Source organism: Desmodus rotundus, chromosome 3 (assembly GCF_022682495.2).
Source record: "Desmodus rotundus isolate HL8 chromosome 3, HLdesRot8A.1, whole genome shotgun sequence".
Classification (NCBI taxonomy): domain Eukaryota; kingdom Metazoa; phylum Chordata; class Mammalia; order Chiroptera; family Phyllostomidae; genus Desmodus; species Desmodus rotundus.
The window spans coordinates 138,142,725-138,155,275 of record NC_071389.1 but is presented as its reverse complement, the minus strand read 5'-3'; the positions used below and the strand labels follow the sequence as shown (position 1 = coordinate 138,155,275).

At 37.4% G+C, this 12,551-nt stretch overlaps 1 protein-coding gene across 5 annotated transcripts in view; it reads left to right on the top strand.

Moving 5' to 3' along the window:
* The window catches only part of FRS2 (fibroblast growth factor receptor substrate 2), a 106,425-nt gene that overhangs the window by 66,620 nt on the left and 27,254 nt on the right, over nt 1-12,551 (top strand). For 3 of the 5 annotated variants that reach the window (XM_024576461.4, XM_053921151.2, XM_045184609.3), the window contains one exon: nt 9,551-9,652. The exons of the other annotated variants lie outside the window; for them this stretch is intronic. The gene's annotated coding sequence lies outside the window, so the exon portion shown is untranslated. The remainder of the gene's footprint in view (nt 1-9,550; nt 9,653-12,551) is intronic. 5 annotated transcript variants of the gene reach the window in all.

The following is a 12,551-nucleotide window of genomic DNA, read 5'->3' as shown; positions in this document are numbered from 1 at the left end:
CAAATACCAAAGAAATACCAGGTAATTAAACCAAAGATGTTGGTGTTGGAATTGCATAGGGCAGGTAATTCAAGTGACATTCAAAGTAAATACTAGTTAATACCAGGCACCTTTTAAGGTTAAAAATGAGAAGAACTTAGGGGAAGGGTTAGCATCAGAAATTCAACATGAACAGCAGTCTCAGCCTAGAGTTCCTCACCTTCACCTAGGCTTATCCTAAGACTGCAGGAAATAAAAGAGTGACCTAGCTTGGAGGGAGTGATACAGGTTGGAAAATGACTTTTAGGCAATTGACTTGCCCAGGTAGAATCTTTAGACATCACATCTGCTATAATAACTGCAATCTAAATGGCAGTCTTGGAATCTATGTAGTATGGAAAGGAGGACATCTGGTGGCTGCTGAGTCTTGTGAATATTCAATGCTTGCACACTTTGGAGGCCACAATGCTTAGAAGCATTGCTTCTAAGAAAAGTTTGTTATCCTACATGCTAAATTTCAAAGCGTTTTACATGAAATAGCTGTCAATGTTCAGGTAACTCTAAGTGATAATTTTAAGCTACATTTCTTAAAGTAATCAGTACTATTAAGTAAATTAGTAATAATGTAAGATTATTTGGTTGTAGTTTTATTGGTAAGTTTTTGCATCGCAGAAGTTCAGGGACAAGAGTTATCAATAAGTATGCTGCTGTTTTGAAACACTATCTAATATTAGAGTATTTTTTAAAAAATTTTATTGTTATTCATTTACAGTTGTCTGCCTTTTCTCCCCATCCCTCCACCCCACCCCAGCTGAACCCACTTCCCTCCCCCACCTCCACCCTCCCCCTTGATCTTGTCCATGTGTCCTCCATTAATATTAGAGTATTTATTCATTTAACTAAAACTTACTGAGCATTTAATGTTTTTGGCATGCTAGGCACTAGGGATATAGCAGTGAAGAAAACAGAAGTCTTTTCCTCAAGGGAGTTTACATTTGGTGGCTATGGGGTAGAGAGACAGGGACTCAAAAGTAAAGTCAGTATAGATTGTGTCAGTTGGTACTAAGTCATTTGGAGAATAACAGAGTAGTGTATGAAGAAAGGAGTGCTGTTACACGATGGGGGTCTGCCTGTTTCATACAGGCGCTCAGGGGAGTCCTCTTATAAATCGATTTGTGAACAAAGACCTGGCACAAGCGAGGGTGCAAGCTCTGTGGGTACCTGGCAGAAGAGTGTTCCACATAGAACAGCAGTTGCAAGGGATCTGAGTTAGAGTCATGCTTAGTGCATTCAGAAATAGCAGGGAGGCCAGTGTGGCTGAAATAGAGTGGGGAGGGCGAGAGTTGTAAAGTATTAACATATGACAGTAGTAGTGGAGCAGGAAGGGCACGAAGCGATACAGAATGTTTAGGACCTTGTAGGGCAGGCCATTAAAAAGTCTTTGATTTTTACTTTCAGGAAAATAGGGTGCTATACAAGATTTGGTTAGAAAAAATTGTGAATGACTTTGAAATGGGCAAAAAATGATGAGTGGGTGTCCTGTCTTGTTCATCCATTGGATTTATCTCTGCCTCATTTTCTTTGAGTTATTTTACAGTTTTGTAATTTGTAGAAAACTTAAAAAGCCACATGAGTCATATCCAGAGAAGTGCAAATAAATTGTGTCCAGTGGAATGCAATTGATTATTGCCCTGTGAATAAGAACTGTTTTAAATCTATTTGTAAATTCATTTCAGAATTCCTCATTCTCTATATAGGTGTGGTTCTTGGAACTCTCCTTTGAACCAATTGTAACATCTTAATGGTTCCCTCATTAATTAATGAGTTAAATAATATCTTTGACATGTGTTCGTTTTACCATGTTACTAAGAGTCATGATTTTTACCATTAAAAAATAGGTGCAATCCAGTAACACTTTTTAACAGAAATACTCTGGTTGCTCTGTTGAGAAAAGACTGGAGGAGGACAGGAGCAGAGGCAGAAGCCTTCAATCAGTCAGAAGGCTATTGCAAAATTCAGACAAGAAGTGATGATAGCTTGAACCTGAGAAGTAATTGTGGGGATGGTAAGCAGCTGTTGAACTGGGACATATTTTTAAGATAGATCTGAAAGGATTTATAGATTAGAGATGAGATAGGAGAGTGAGGTGTCATGGATGACTGCAGGATTTTTGAGATACTAATCTTAGTAATATTTACAAATAATTCCTTCCCTTTATCCATTTTTTTGTTGGTAATTTTTATTTTCATTCACAAGAATTTAGTTTGACAAGAAATGTAATAGGATCATGGCTCTTTTCTCATGTGGTATTTTCTATAATGGTTATAAGTACAATATATAATTCCTGTATTGGAAACATCAGTAACAATTAATGAGTCCAGGTTCTGGCAAGAAACAGAACACTAACAGTGTTAATAGAAAAGAATTTAATGAAGAGATCACTTACAGAGTTTAGGCAGGTTAAAGGAAACCAGCAAGCAATGATGACCAGGCCAGCTAGTAACAGCAGGAGCTGTTACCACCTCGGTTGGTCTGAAAGGGACAGAGGAAGTGGGAGTGATCACCTGAACCAGCAAGAGCTGTAGGTATAGGGGAGGGTTGTCTGATAGGCCCCATCAGTAGAGAAGCTTCAGTAAGGAATGGAGCCAACAGCCAACCTGGTCCGCTGGTGCCCGTGCAAGTCGGGCTCCTAGGAAGACTCGGGAGGGCCAAATGGAAAGTATGCAGCATTGCAAATAATTTTATAAACTGTCATAAAACAAACATAAAAACAAATAAACATAAAGCCAAGTAAACAAATAAACACAACATTAAAACAAACAAGCAAACAAACTGATGTACCTGAACTTTAAAATGAAGAAAAGAAAGAACATATTTTTTTTAGTAGTAAAACGTTATATTGTATAAACTCAGCTGGGTAGGTTTTAATGACATGGAACAGAAGTCTTACAGCTAAATCAGTCATAAAAGTTTTTAAATCAAGTTAAGTTTTTTACTTTGGACTCACAAGGTTATAAAAATCCCTGTCTCTCTTTTATGTGTTTTACTTAGAATTAATTTAATCTAATTTTAAAAACTTTATACAACCATTACTTTCTATTTCTAAGTATTTAAAAGCTTTTTGGTTGTGTCTTTCCCTTTGTTCTTTTTAATGCAAAGTATTTGAGATTTAGTTTGGTCCTTGAAATGTACTCCAATTGAAATAAAGCCCAAGTCATCTCATCCAGTTTCTTAACCAGTAGTGGACTCTAGCGAACTCACCATTTAAGGGAAACTCAATTCTTTGTTAGATGCCTGTTTTATTCTCATAGATGTCTATGGTTTGGTCCAACTTCTGTTTTAGGAACAAGCAAGTCAAGTTACTCCATAAAACAGAGAAATTTGAAGACAGCTCACTCTTCAGTCCTACTCTTTTTTACTGCTCAATATTTTTTTCTCCAAAGTAACTTTCTATTGTTTCTGCAATCTTACCTTACTAATTAGACACCTTCTTACCCGATTTCACTTTGAGTCATTCCCTTCCTTAGGCTTCTGTGAAACACTCTTGGGGATTTTCTTCCTGCTTCTTAGACAGGGCCTATTCAGTTTCCTTTGTGGACTCTCTTCCTTTATAGTTCCTTTAAATGTTGGTGTTCATAAGTTCCTGTAGGTTTTACTTTTCTTCTCATTGGACAATTGCATCTTGTCCTGTCCCTTGCATCTGTCTATAAGCTGATGACTCTCAGGCCCCTATCTCCAACTCAGATCTTTGTCCCACCTCTGTAACTGTATTTCAGTTTCCTGGTTGACCACTTTCACTTGTATAGCTTACAGGTACCACAATACATTCAAAACTGAGCTTATGTGCTTCTCTAAACCTTGTGTCCATCTGTCCCCTAGTTCAGTAAGGGTGCTATCACCTAAATGGAGATTGTGGATATGTTCCTTGACTCCCGCTCTTCTCCCCAGTCTAGTTAATATTGGCTGTTATTAGTACCAGTAACTTCTAAATATCGCTCTAATCCATCCTCTTCATTGTTCGCTACCCTAGTTAGGATACCGCAAGAGCTTTCAAACCTAACAACCATAGGAGGTAGGGAGTGGTGGTGGTGTTTTTAACTTTCCTCTGAGGAAACTCAGACTCGGAAAGGTTAGATAAGAACTCAGATCTCTCTACCCCTGAAGCCCATCATACTCCCACCGTGTCACCTGCCTTTCTGGGAGTATCCGAAATGAGACCATGAACACTTGAGGGGTAAAGTGCACATTGTCTTTGTCAAAGCAGTAGACGGGGAAACTAAAAATTCTAAATTTGGCTTCTAGTCAAATTTTCATTATTTTTTTTAAATTTTATTTCTCCATTTGAACAATAGAGAAAAATACTTACACTATGAGATTGTTTTCTAGACAAATATTCATCATGGCTCAGAGAACATTAACCCTCAGACAATCTGGTATCTTGTCACTTGGTTGTAACTGTCTTAACAGCCTCTGGTAAGGAGAAAGGAAGTGATATTTTTTACATTCTTTCCTTACAGCATTATTTGTAATGAGTTGATAGTTTTCATTGACTGTGTACTGTATTTCATTGACCTAAGAGACATTTTCCAGTTTTATTCACAAAAATTTGGGTGTATCAGTCAATGACATGTCATAGTTTAATTGGCTACTTTTATACTTTAGTGGTCCATAAACTACTAGCCTTAAAATCAACTGTGTCTCAGCTTTGATGAAAAACAGTATATATATCTCCATTAGTATTCAAAATAATCACTACAATAACAATATAGTGGCCTCTGGACCTGTGGATTACTGTTTTGGTAAGCCTCCATTTTCTTAAGCACAGCCAAGAACTGGAAAGTAAGCAAAGAAGGCTTCTGGTGCTTAAAATTGTTGTTATGGAACTCATAAAGTAAAGATTATGTACTTTAACATAGAGTATTTTGTCTCTGAGTATAGGGCTTTATTTTGCAACTAATTTTAATAGGCTGGAGTATCTGATTGCAGAGTCTCTAAGGAGTCAAAAGAGTAAACTAAAAATAAAAACAAACACAACAAAAACACACATGCATGTTTATTAAGTGACAGCTCTGGGACCTGCTATACCATCAGCTGAGAATGATGGTGACCAGCAAAGTAAGAATAAAAAATTACTTTTAAAAAACAACATAAAACCCAGACTGGCCACATAACCCTATTTCACTAGAGCAAACAGCCTGACGACACACACAAACCACCCTGATTACAGCTTGGAAAAGATTCTTTATCAAAATACAGTCTGTCTGATTCCATTGGCACATTTTTTAAGGACACAGTGTATTTCATTTTCTCATTTTGATTGGGGAACATTTGTTGTTGATTAATTTTCCCCTCTTATGGCTTAATGGAGTTTCCTAGAACGTATTTTGTCCTGAAAATATTAGGGGGAAAAAACAACAAAGAAGAACTTTTTTGATACTTGTCAAACACCTGAAAAAGGATTTATGCCTATGGTCCCAGTGGTGTCTAGACTCTGATCTTTTTACCCATGTTGCTCAGTGGCACCGGAGTGCCATTTTTAGGCCTGAGGGCTATGGACTTGGGTATAGGTTGTTAGGAAGGTGTTAGAGAAGAAAGACATGAGTAGAGGAGAAAAAGTTAAAGAACAGACTGCGGTCCTGCGTACTGTTTCTAGAAGCTCTCAGTGGGCAGTTGCGCACCAGATGGCCAACTGCATTATTTTTGTTTGGAATAAACCCAGACTATGTATATCCATAAATTCTTAGCATTAGGCAGGGGCTTTCAGGACATTCCCCTAAGACATGTGAATTCTGAGAATAACTTTGCTGACTGTAAGCACCTTGAGCCTAAGAGTGGATGTTAAGTTCTGTGCGTCGGCAGATTGCCAGGATTTACTAATTAGGTTTTGCCTACTTAAATTCTCCTGGCAGTTTCCCTTGGCCACCTCTGCCCTAGCCTGTTTTGTATGCAGCCTGCCTTTGGGCTCTGCTTAGACATTTATAGCATTTCTTTCTACAGAGGCTTTTAATAAAATACTGATTTGTATATTCTTTAGCTAATAATTTGTTGATTAAAAAGCAGTTCACACTCAATAGAAAATATAAGTAGAAAAATGCCTTTCATATTATCACCAAGTGAACCAATGTTAACATTTTAGTCTAGTTATTTTCCCCTGAGTTTATGTATTTTGTGTAGAAGAGAGATAAGTATGAAGGCTATTTTTCTTTTTAATAAATCCTCTCAAATTTGATACTGGTCACTAATAGTAATTTTTAAAATAAATTTTTTTTCAGAACAATTTTCGAATCACAGAAAAAGTAGAAAGCTAATACAGAGATTCTCAGTTACCTAATGTTAACCATACACAACTGTGATATATTTGTGGTAAAACTAAGAAATTAACTCTGGTATGATATTACTAGCTAAACCATAGGCTTTATTTGGATTTAGCCAGTTTTTCCACTAAGGTTTTTTTTCTGTTCCAGGATCCAGTTCAGAATACCATATTGCATTGTGGCCTTTTTTTCTATTTAACTTTATACCATGAACATCTTTTTGTTCATTAAATATTCTTTAAAAAATTCTTAATTAGTGGCTTCGTAAAAATACATCAAATGGATAGATGCACTCTGATGTAAATATTTCTGGTTAACTTTTGGGGGGCATTTTGTGAGGGTAGGAAGTATTAAAAAATACATGCATGCATTCAACATTTTTATTAGTGGTATATTTGAATCAGGTGAGTTTGCTAGATTGTAACAATTTTTAATGCATTGCTCTAAAATTAGAAAATAAATAATCAGTATTTTTTTGAGAGTATGTTTAAGAGCATTTTAAATTGAGTTAAATGTGGAAAGTGACGAGCTGTTTGTGAATTAATTTGTTTTGAGGTTACAGTTGCTTGGCATTTGCCTTTCTTTGTGCAGACTGTGTGCATTAACACACAGTTAACATTTAGGCTTTCAGTAATGAGTCCAGTAAGGAGCATGATAACCCCCTGAATTTGGAAATGCAGATTTATGCTATATTCTACTTACACACTTGTATATTCGATTTTGAAAATTACCCTTTTTTACTTTTTTGTTATCTTTAATTGTTTATTTAGTTCTTGATTAAGCATATTATATAAAAAGTGGAGATGCCTGGAGATTTTCTTGCATGTCTTGTATTGTTTTGTGGATTGTCGTTGAATAAGTTGTATATTTACTTAACATGAAGTTTAAAGTCACAGTGACTGGCATTTAGCGTTTTGTTGTTTTAAAGAATAAAGCCATGAAGCTAACCGTTTTCTGAGAACTGTTAGTTAGCACGCTAAGGAAAATACTGTAAAATTACTCTTCGGGTCTGTTGTTGCTCAGTTTAGTGAAACCTCAAAGTTAAATATTACGTTAGAGTCAGTCCTTGCTAGTGAACTAGTGTCTAATAGTAAATTTATAAGCTAGAGATTTATTATGAGGGTTAAATAATCATTTGTTAATTTGACACAATTATCTGGATTAATATATAGAAATAATAACTGGGTCAAAGAATACAAATGGGATTCTGACATACAGTACTTACAGAAAATTGAATGCACTATCTTTGTAAGATCAAATATATTCATTGCAATTTTCAGAATCAATGATAAATGCTTTCTGGAGAATACCTGTACTTTCTTCTGCTATCTTAAACAATCACTTATCTTTTTGTGGTGCAGTCTGGGAATATTTAGTGGCGAGAGCTCCACGATCTGTCACACAGAACTTTTTCACTTTGATGTTGCTGGAGGATAGTATTTGATTTACTTGTAATATTTTTATATTGCAACATAAAGCACTGAACTAAGAGTTTCTTTGAGAGTTCCCAAGGCTGGTGATTTTTTTTTTTCTGTGATTGAAGATGCTGGGAGCTATTCCATTGGCACTGATTACATTGTTGAAGTAGCTAAGGTGGGGTGACTCATCTGCTGGGTTTGCACATCTGTAGGTATATTTTTTATATCTTAGGGCAGAGATTATGGACATGCTGACTTAATTGTGTAAATTTCGTCACCAGGGTTTCTGGGTATAAATATGTTCCAAGATTATAGATGACTCTAGGATTGAATTAAGGCAGAGATGTGTTTTATATCATTTTCCATTTTAGCTTTCTTTTATTTTAGCAAGCCATTTTAGTGCCATTTTATCAGTACAAACACTGATAACAGTGCAAACAACTATACACATAGTTGTATATTAATAGATCGCTAGATGGTAGATAAAGATACAGATATAGCCCTGGCAGTGTGGCTCAGTTTGTTGGAGTGTTGTCCCATACACCAAAAAAAAAAAAAAAAAAAGGTTGCAGGTTCCATGCCTGGTAGGGGTCTTGTAAGGGAGGCAACCAATTGATGTTTCTTTCTCCCCCCTCCCTCTCCCCAACCCTCTCCCCCTCCCCCTTTCCCTCTTCCTGCCTGCCTCCCTCTCCCTTCCTCTCTAAAATCATTGAGCATATCTTCCAGTGAGGATTTTTTAAATAGTTAGAAACAGATACAGATACTGATTTCCTTTATTTCTGTTTCTAAAAGTCAGAGTGCATAATTGAAAGTGACATTGTCAAATTCAGTGTGAAATACAAAGTTAAAGTGGATGACTTTCTCTAGGTCTGGAAGGGGTATCTAGGTTTTTGTCATTCTACAGTGATGCTCACTGCAGGTGCAGGTGCTATTGGGAGAATGTTTATGTTTATAGATGGATGCTGTTACTTTTACGTCAGACTTTGGGCATCATAGATAATCAAACATCATTAATTTTATTCTTAGGAATTGGACATTCTTATATGTACTCTAGATTTTCTGCCTCTATGAGAAAGTACTTGGTAGGACATTAGTGGTGTCTTTAAGATTATAAAGGAAAATGTGAACTGCCCTCAGTAGTGCAAACTGGCTCTTCATGAAATGGTATGAGCCTACCTCCCTGCCCATCTCCTAATGTTTTCCCATGTGTTACCTACATTTCAGTAATAAGGAACTACTTGCTGCTTCTGGAATAGGCCATGTTCTTTCAAACGTTTGTGTGTTTGCATGCAGTCTTCTTGATGTGGATTGCCCTTGCCCTAGCAAACGCCAGTCTGTCTTTCAGGACTTGGCTTAGAGGTCACATTTCCCAGGAAGCCTCTCTTGTCACTTCTCCCTTTCCTTCTGCTCTAAGTGTTGTGATAGCACTAGTGCATGGGTCAGCAACTCTGCTGTGTGTTAATTTCCTTGGCTGCCTCCTTCACTAAAGAGTAAGCTCTTTGGAATCAGGGAATGTGTATCTTTATTTCTAGCATTTAACTCAGTGCCTGGCAAAGAGAGTTAGTGCTCAGAAAATACTTGCTGAATGCTTCAATGTATAGATGAAGAAATGAAGAAACTCATTTTTTATTCTCTCCTTAATATTCATAGCTTCTATAAATCATTTTATCTCTAAGTAACCTTTTTGTTTTTTCTAACAACTATATCTGAAATAAAGAAATGTCACTTTATTAATATTTTAGATTTATCCGTAGGAAAATGAATTGATGGCAGTTTAAATACATGTGTGCATGTCCTTAATCTCTGTTGATCATCCTGGTTTTAACTTGTCTCTTACAGAGAAAACAGACATGAGAGGAATCTCATTTAAATTACAGTACAAGGAATTTAGATTAGACAAAGAGTTTCCAGAGAATAAAGTACCAGATATTGAAGTGATTTGTAAGTAATATAATTGATTTTTTTGTTGTTTTTGTTTTTGGAGAGTTAGAGAAATGTGTTATAGATAGAGGGTTATGAACTGTGAACTGGCTCACAAACATTGCCCTTAGTAGAATAAAAAACCTAAAGGAAGAAATATCTGTTTGGTACTATTCAGATGAAACCATATTCAGAGATAGATGCTTAAAAATAGATACTTTTTTGGTTTTGTGTGTACATTTGTTCTTGAAATTCTCAGCCAACAAGGAAACTATGTAGGTTGCAGGTGTCCTTACCTTTCCAGAATGGCTCTAGTTTAGGTGATTAGCAGAATACACTGAGAAATCTCCCTCCTTAGCTTTTTTCTTAAATTCTTTTTCCTTAGAATAACATAAATACAATGAAAAATCCTTAGCAGTGTTACGAGTAATCCGAAAACTAATGCGTATCAATAAAAAAAGACCTACTCGATAGTTTAAGAATAACACAGCAAGACCACTGACACAAAAAATAGTTTTTTGAATGCCATTCTCTTGATTGTTTTAATGTAATTAAATATGGTGACTGCCGGCCAAGATGGAGGCGTAGGTAGACACACTGCGCCTCCTCACGCAAACAAAAGGACAACAATTTAAAAACAAAGAACAACCAGAACTGACAGAAAATTGAACTGTAAGGAAGTCCGACCACCAAGGAGATAAAGAAGAAACATCCATCCAGACCTGTAGGAGGGGCAGAGCCAGGCAGAGAGGACTTGCAGCAAGGCGGTGGCTGGCGGACGCAGCGAGGTGGTGGATTGTGGAGCGGGGCAGGCAAAGCTGCAGCTGGCCAGCGAGGCAGCAGCTGGCGGACCTGGGGACAGACCGCACAACCCATGGCTCCAGCACGGGGAAATAAAGCCTCAAACCTCTGATTGAAAACACCTGTGGGGGTTGAGGCGGCAGCAGGAGAGGCTCCCAGCCTCACAGGAGAGGTTGTTGGAGAGACCCACAGGGTCTCAGAACATACACAAACCCACCCACCTGGGAAGCAGCACCAGGGGGCCCAGTTTGATTATGGGTGGCAGAGGGAGTGACTGAAACACGGCAGAGAGTGGAGCAAGTGCCATTGCTCCCTCTCAGCCCCTCCCCCACATACAGCGTCACAGTGCAGCGACTACCGTTACCCCGCCCTGGTGAACACCTAAGACTCTGCCCCTTTATGTAACAGGCGCTCCAAGACAAAAAAAATGGCCCAAATGAAAGAACAGAATAAAGCTCCAGAAAAAATACAACTAAGTGACAAAGAGATAGCCAACCTATCAGATGCACAGTTCAAAACACTGGTAATCAGGATGCTCACAGAATTGGTTGAATTTGGCCACCAATTAGATGAAAAACTGAAGGCTATGCTAAGAGAAACAAAGGAAAATGTACAGGGAACCAATTGTGATGGGAAGGAAACTGGGACTCAAATCAACAGTGTGGACCGGAAGGAAGAAAGAAACATCCAAGCAGAAAAGAATGAAGAAACAAGAATTCAAAAAAATGAGGAGAGGCTTAGGAACCTCCAGGACATCTTGAAATGTTCCAACATCTGAATCATAGGGGTGCCAGAAGGAGAAGAGGAAGACCAAGAAATTGAAAACTTATTTGAACAAATAATGAAGGATAACTTCCCTAATCTGGCAAAGGAAATAGACTTCCAGGAAATCCAGGAAGCTCAGAGAGTCCCCGAGAAGCTGGACCCAAGGAGGAACACACCAAGGCACATCATAATTACATTACCCAAGATGAAAGATAAGGAGAGAATCTTAGAAGCAGCAAGAGAAAAGGACACAGTTACCTACAAAGGAGTTCCCATAAGACCGTCAGCTGATTTCTCAAAAGAGACCTTGCAGGCAAGAAGGGGCTGGAAAGAAGTATTTGAAGTCATGAAAGGCAAGGATCTACATCCAAGATTGCTCTATCCAGCAAAGCTTTCATTTAGAATGGAAGGGCAGATAAAGTGCTTCTCAGATAAGGTCAAGTTCAAGGAGTTCATCATCACCAAGCCCATATTATATTAAATATTAAAGGGATTTATCTAAGAAAAAGAAGATAAAAAATATGAACAGTAAAAATGACAGTAAACTCACAGTTATTAACAACCACACCTAAAACAAAACCAAAAGCAAACTAAGCAAACAACCAGAACAGGAATAGAACCACAGAAATGGAGATCACATGGAGGGTTATCAACAGGGGAGTGGAAGGGGGAGAGAGGGGGGAAAGGCACAGAGAATAAGTAGCATAAATGGTAGGTAGAAAATAGACAGGGGGAGGGTAAGAATAGTATAGAAAATGTAGAAGCCAAAGAATTTACAAGTATGACCCATGGACATGAACTATATAGGGGGGGAATGTGGGAGGGAGGGGGTGTGCATGATGGAGTGGAGTGAAGAGGGGGAAATGGGACAACTGTAAAAGCATAATCAATAAAATATATTTTTTTTAAATGTGAAGGATTTACTGCAAATAAATAAATAAATAAATAAATAAATAAATGTGGGAGTTGGCTATGCCCAAAAGTTAGAGTTATATTACTAAAGTTCTAACTATAGATATTCTGTCCTGGCTGTATTTGAACAGAACTTCTGTAGTATAGGCCAAATTCACCCTCAGTGCTAGTGAACTGAAAGAGCAAATATACCTTCCTGAGCACCAAATTTATAATCACACTTATGAATAGAGTTCAGTGTTCTCTTTGCTTGTCAGTCTGCAAGAATCATATTGGAATAATTTAGGATAGTTTTACTAAATTTATTAATGTAACTCTTGTTATGAGGATGGTGCTTAAGCTTCAGGAATCTGTACTTATAGTGCAGAAGGCTTCTTTGTGATTTGAGAGACAGATTTTACTGATAGAATATAATAGTACCTTGTCTTTTTAAACACTATAC